We start from the raw sequence: 6,883 nt of genomic DNA on the forward strand, positions 1-6,883 counted from the left end.
CATTGGGCCGGGCGCGATGGCTCAAGCCTGTAATCCCAGCACTTTGGGAGGCCGAGACGGGCGGATCACGAGGTCAGGAGATCGAGACCATCCTGGGTAACATAGTGAAACCCCGTCTCTACTAAAAATACAAAAACTTAGCCGGGCGAGGTGGCAGGCGCCTGTAGTCCCAGCTACTCGGGAGGCTGAGGCAGGAGAATGGCGTGAACCCGGGAGGCGGAGCTTGCAGTGAGCTGAGATCCGGCCACTGCACTCCAGCCTGGGTGACAGAGCGAGACTCCGTCTCAAAAAAAAAAAAAAAAAGAATATTATTCATTGAGCCAGGATTGCAGCTCACATCTGTAATCCCAGCACTTTGGGAGGGCCAAGGCGGGAGGATTGCTTGAGCCCAAGAGTTTGAGACCAGCCTGGGCAGCAAAGCAAGACCTCCATCTCTACACAAAATTTAAAAAATAAATTAGCTGGGCATGATGCACTCCAGACTGGACAACAGAGCAAGACCCCATCTCTAAAGAAAAAAATAATAATAATATTATTCATTGAATTACAAGAGGACCATGACAAACAGGAAGGAAAACTTAGAGTTTGAAATTGTAAGGTCATTATAATGAACTTTTAAATCATTTTAATAATTAAACTCTAGTCTGTGGAGCTGCAGGCACTGTACTACTGAAGCATCATGCTTTAGGGGGCATGATTCATTTTCCCAGAACCTACTGTAAGTCATTTGAAGAAAGGTCTCATCAAAATAAAATAAGTTTAATCCTTCAGTGGATAATAGCCCAATTATCTTAGATATGAAAGGAGTACTCAGTTCCAACACAAAGACATCTTGAAGGAAGACCTTGTATTTTCAAAAAGCAGAAGCTTCCAAAGACTTTAAAGGCTCCAGGTCATTCGGCATGATAGTTTCAGCCAATTCGAAAGCAGCACTTATGGAACTCTTAGCAGTCTAGGAACCTGAAATCCAATATCATTTCTTTGAAACAACTTGGCAAGTGATCCTACCATTCAAGTATTAGTTTATTCATCTGAAAAATGAGAATAATTATCTTTGTCTCCCACACTGGGAATGTGTAGGGGCAAACAGAAAACAGAGAACTTGGAAAAAGAGAAAGGAAAATAATACATTATTCTTATTTCAAATAAATTATTCAAAACATTTGTTTAAAGCATATGGGAATTTTCTAACTAATAAGCATTAGCTCATTCATCCACCTATCTCCATTTCCAAAGTAATCCAAAAGCCACCATTATTTCTTTCTTGGACTACTGGAATAGACTCCTAACAGTTCTCCCTGCTTCTATTCTTGCCCTTCTCCAGTCCATTCTCCAGTAGCCAAAGTTATCTTTTCAGAACACAAAACAGGATTTCCTCTGTGGACATAAAGAAGAAACTAGTATTTGATTAGCCCTTGATACACACACACACACACACACACACACACACGATTCTAAAAATGGACAAAATATATGAAATAAATATCTTCTGATGTACACAGACAGTACATTACTATGATCCCTGAAAGAAGGGAACATTATGATTGCTCTTTCCTTCTGTCTGGAGGTAATTTCCAGTTACAGGACAGAGAAAGGGACCAAATAGAATTTAGCAATCTCACCAAACTGAGAACACAGAGATTGGAACTCAAAGTTATACAGGGTTTGTGGGGTAGTGTTGCAATGATCAGACCCAACACCAGGTCGTGGGGGTGACGAAGTCCAGCGGAGTCAAAGGAATGACAAAAAGACAGTTTGAGAGAGAAAGTGGGACCAAGGGGCCATTGTGAGTGTGGAGGCTGTGAAGGCCCGGAGCTCTGGGAGCCCTTGCTATTTGTTGGTGCTCAAACAAACAAACAAACAGGTCGTGAGGATGTGGGGGTGTATCAAGTGAATGAGAAACATATGGCTGCTTGAGATAACAGGAGTGCTGGAAGCAAAGAGCCCTGTCTCAGCTTCTCTCTCAACACCAGGCTTTTCTCCCAACAGGGTAGAGTACCATACAAAAGGGATCCATTCAGAGAAGGTGCACCAGAAATTTGCATAGGGTTCCCCTTAAGTCTTTGGCCAACTACTAAGCTGCACATGCATTGGTGAGATTCCACGAGACTGAGCAAAGAACAACTACTAAGGAACAAACAACTATCAGAGATTAAATTGGGCAGAGAGATGTTTAAATTCCCACAGATCAGAGTGAACAGACTCTGTTGAACACCCTGGGCATTCAGTAGAGACCCCAGAAAGATTTTGTCTTATGAAATGTACTAGTATTTAGGTTGTTCTAGAGTCTCTCTAACAAAATGTAAAAACATGCCTCAAAGGGATCAAATTGATCCTCAAGTAAATTAACTCCCTGCTTAAAAAAATAATGACTTGCTTAAACAAAACTGAACACTTTATTAAGGAAGACAACAAAATCTAGACACTTAACAACATGGCATCCATAATGTCCAACGTACATTAAAAAGTTACTAGATGGAAAACAAAGCAGGAAAATTTAACCATAACCAGGAGAAAAACTTACCAATAGAAATAGGCCCATAATTTCCAAGATGATGGAATGAATAGACAAAAGCTTTGAATAAGCCTTTATAAATATGTTCAAGGACTTAAAGGAAGACACAATATAATAAAGGAGATTTAAATTCAAGGATTGAAAAACACAATATTTGAGGACATCTAATTCCAGGAAGATGTAGTAGATGTACTTTTCTCTGTTTCTTCCACTAAAACAAAAAAACAGTGGACTGTATATATAAAGCAGATACAAGAAGGTTCTGAAAGATGGAGAGAAAAAGGCAGACTGATTAGGGACCTCAGGACCTGAGGAATGACTCTGATGAATTCCCTGCATTTTCTTTTTGCTCATATATCGCAAACAACTACTATAAGCAGAGGATGGTGAATGGATGTAAAGAGAGATATAGTTTCTACACTTCACTAGAACTGGTAAAATAACATCAGTAGACTGTGGTAAGTTGTGTATATGTAATAAAATACCTAGGGTAACCACTAAAAGCTTTTCCCCAAGATAAGGAACAAGGCAAGAATGTCTCTCTCACCATTTTTATTCAACATTGTGCTAGAAGTTCTAGCCAGTATAATAACATAAGAAAAGGAAATAAAGGTATAGAGATCTGAAAGGAAGACATAAAACTGTTTCTATTTGCAGATGCCATGATTGTCTACATATAAAATCCCCAGGAATCCACAAAAAAATATTTATTTATTTATAGAGACAGGGTCTCACTCTGTTGCCTGGACTGGAGTGCAGGGGCACGAACTCAGCTCACTTCAACCTGCACCTCCCAGGTTCAAGCAATTCTCCTTGCCCCAACCTCCCAAGTAGCTGGGATTACAGGTGCCCACCACCATACCTGGCTAAATTTTTTTTTTTTTTTTTTTTTTTTTGAGACAGAGTCTCACTCTGTCACCTAGGCTGGAGTGCAGTGGCCGGATCTCGGCTCACTGCAAGCTCCACCTCCCGGGTTCACACCATTCTCCTGCCTCAGCCTCCCGAGTAACTGGGACTACAGGCGCCCACCACCTCGCCCGGCTAGTTTTTTTTGTATTTTTTAGTAGAGACGGGGTTTCACCGTGTTAGCCAGGATGGTCTCGATCTCCTGACCTCGTGATCTGCCCGTCTCGGCCTCCCAAAGTGCTGGGATTACAGGCTTGAGCCACCACGCCCGGCCAATTTTTTGTATTTTTAGTAGAGATGGGGTTTCACTATGTTGGCCAGGCTGGTCACTTTGCATTTTTTATAGCTTTATTGAAATACGTTTCATATAACATAAATGTCACCCATTTAAAATGTACAGTTCGGTGGTTTTTAGTATATTCACCCAAGTTGTGCAAGCATCACCATAGTCTAATGTTAACATTTTTAACACGCCCGAAAGAAATCTTATACACATCAGTAGTCATTTCCCATTCCTGCCCTACCACCATGCAACCACTAATCCATTTTCTCTCTGTGAATTTGCCTATCCTGAGGCACTTCCCTTGTGACCCAGAAATCCTACATCTAAGAATCTCCAACAATATGAAAATACATATGCACACAATTATTCATTGCAGCATTGTTTGCATTTGTAAAATATGAGAAACAACCTAAATACCTATGCACAGGACAGTGGGTGCATAAACCAAGGAACAGCCACACAATAGGGTACTATGCAACTGTAAAATAGTATCAGGATGATCTCTATTAACTGATATGGAGTGATTTTGAGAGGTGATAATGTGCTAGCAGCCCTCACTCTCGGTGCCTCCTCGGCCTCAGCATCCACACTGGCAGCGCTTGAGGAGCCCTTCAGCCTGCCACTCCACTGTGGGAGCCCCTCTCTGGGCTGGCCGAGGCCAGAGCTGGCTACCTCTGCTTGCGGGAAGGTGTGGAGGGAGAGGCGCAGGCAGGAGGCACCCACAGGCCATTGCAAGTTCCGGTGGGCGCTGGTGCGGGCTTAGAGGGCCCCACACTCAGAGCTGCTGGCCAGCTCCACCGGCCCAGGGCAGTGAGGCACTTAGCACCCGGGCCAGCAGCTGCGGAGGTTGCATCGGGTCCCCCAGCACTGCAGGCCCGCATGCACCACGCTTGAATTCTTGCTGGGTCTCAGCTGCCTCCCCGCTGGGCAGGGCTTGGGACCTACAGCCCACCTTGTCTGAGTCCCCACTCCACAGTGGGCTCCCACATGGCCTGAGCCTCCCCAACGAGTGCCACCCCCTCCTCCATGGCACTGGGTCCCATCAACTGCCCAGGGGCTGAGGAGTATGGGTGCACAGCGGCGCAGGACTGGCAGGCAGCTCCACCCCCAGACCCAGTGCGGGATCCACTAGGTGAAGCCAGCTGGGCTCTTGAGTCTAGTGGGGACTTGGAGAACTTTTATGGAGAACTTTCATGTCTAGCTAAGGGATTGTAAATACACCAATCATCACTCTGTGTCTAGCTCAAGGTTTGTAAATACACCAATCAGTACTCTGTATCTAGCTAAGCTAGTGGGGACTTGGAGAACTTTTCTGTCTAGCACTCTGTGTCTAGCTAAAGGATTATAAATGCACCAATCTGCACTCTGTGTCTAGCTCAGGGTTTGTAAATACACCAATCAGCACTCTGTGTCTAGCTCAGGGTTTGTAAATACACCAATCAGTACTCTGTATCTAGCTAACCTAGTGGGGACTTGGAGAACTTTTATGTCTAGCTAGAGGATTGTAAATGCATCTACCAGCACTCTGTGTCTAGCTCAGGGATTGTAAAATGGACCAATCAGCTCTCTGTAAAATAGACTAACCAGCTCTCTGTAAAATGGACCAATCAGCTCTCTGTAAAATAGACCAATCAGCTCTCTGTAAAATGGACCAATCAGCAGGATGTGGGTGGGGCCAGATGAGGGAATAAAAGCAGGCTGCCCAAAGCAACCAGCAGGGACCCAGTTGGGTCACGTTAGAAAGGGTGTAAGATTTGTTGTGTCTCTCTTTGCAATAAATCTTGCTGATTGAAAAAGCTGTAACACTCACTGCTAAGGTCTGCAGCTTCACTTGTAAAGCCAGCGAGCCCACGAGCCCACAGGGAAGAATGAATAAGTCCAGACGTGCTGTCTTTAAGAGGTGTAACACTAACTACGAAGGTCTGCAACTTCACTTCTGACAGCGAGACCACGAACCTGCCAGAAGGAAGACATTCCAGACACGTCTGAATGTCTGAAGGAGCAATCTCCGGACATACCATCTTTAAGAACTATAACACTGCGAGGGTCCAGGGCTTCATCTTGAAGTTACACCGAGAACGCACTAATTCTGGACACAATTTCCATGAAAGCCAAGTGCAAAAGAGTGTCTATATAGCACGTGTCATAGCCTAAATTTTGTCCCTACTGCCAAAAGGTATATATTGAAGTCCTAACACCCACCACCTTAGAATGTGACTCTTATTTGGAGATGCAGGGTTTACAAAGGTGATTAAATTAAAACGAGGCCGTTAAGATGGGTCGTAATTCAATCTGACTGGTGTCCTTACAAGAAGAAAAAATTTGTTTTTTTGTTTTTAATCTTCTTTCTCTGCAATTCTAGCCTAAGAGGAAATTTGAACAGAGAGATATCAACAGCATGTGCACAGAGGAGAGACCGTGTGAGGACATAGAAGGCAAACATCTGCAAGTCAAAGAGAGGCCTCAGAAGAAACCACACCTGTCAGTAACTTGACCTTGAGCTTCCAACTGTCAGAATGTGGGACAATACATTTCTGTTGTTTAACATTTTTGTGTTTAACCAACCCAGTTTGTAGTATTTTGCTTCGGCAGCTCTAGCAAACAAATAAAGCGTGTGTCATTTTATGTAATAAAGGATGTAATAAAATATACATGTGTCTGCTTATTTGTGCAAAGGACATACAGGAAGGATAAACCAGACATTAATAAAATTGTTTACCTACAGGGGATAGGTGGAAAAAAAAGGGATGAAATACGGTAGCAGAGATGGAGGAGGGAAATGATTCTTCACAGAGTATACTTTGTTGTCTGACTCTTAGAATAAAAGAGTAAGTAGGCCAGGCACCGTGGCTCACAACTGTAATCCCAGCACTTTGAGAGGCTGAGGCAGGTGGATCACTGGAGGCTAGGAGTTCGAGACCAGCCTGGCCAACATGGTGAAACGCCCTCTGTACTAAAAAGTTAGCTGGGCGTGGTGGCACGCTCCTGTAATCCCAGCTACTTGGGAGGCTGAGGCAGGAGAATTGTTTGAACCCGGGAGGTGGAGGTTGCAGTGAGCCGAGATTGTGCCACTGCACTCTAGCCTGGGCAACAGAGAGAGATTCCATCTCAAAAAAAAAAAAAAAAAAAAAAAAGAATAAGAGAATAAGTATACCAAATAATACCCTGGTATGATTTAC

General features: G+C 43.7%; 1 long non-coding RNA gene across 1 annotated transcript; it reads left to right on the forward strand.

The window, feature by feature from the left end:
* The first annotated feature begins 5,420 nt into the window (after positions 1–5,420).
* Positions 5,421–6,351, forward strand: LOC107000431 (uncharacterized). Its single transcript, XR_003720317.2, has 2 exons — positions 5,421–5,880; positions 6,067–6,351. It is a non-coding gene; the product is annotated as an uncharacterized LOC107000431 (long non-coding RNA).
* The last annotated feature ends 532 nt before the right edge of the window (positions 6,352–6,883 follow it).

This window comes from Macaca mulatta, chromosome 10 (assembly GCF_049350105.2).
Source record: "Macaca mulatta isolate MMU2019108-1 chromosome 10, T2T-MMU8v2.0, whole genome shotgun sequence".
NCBI lineage: Eukaryota > Metazoa > Chordata > Mammalia > Primates > Cercopithecidae > Macaca > Macaca mulatta.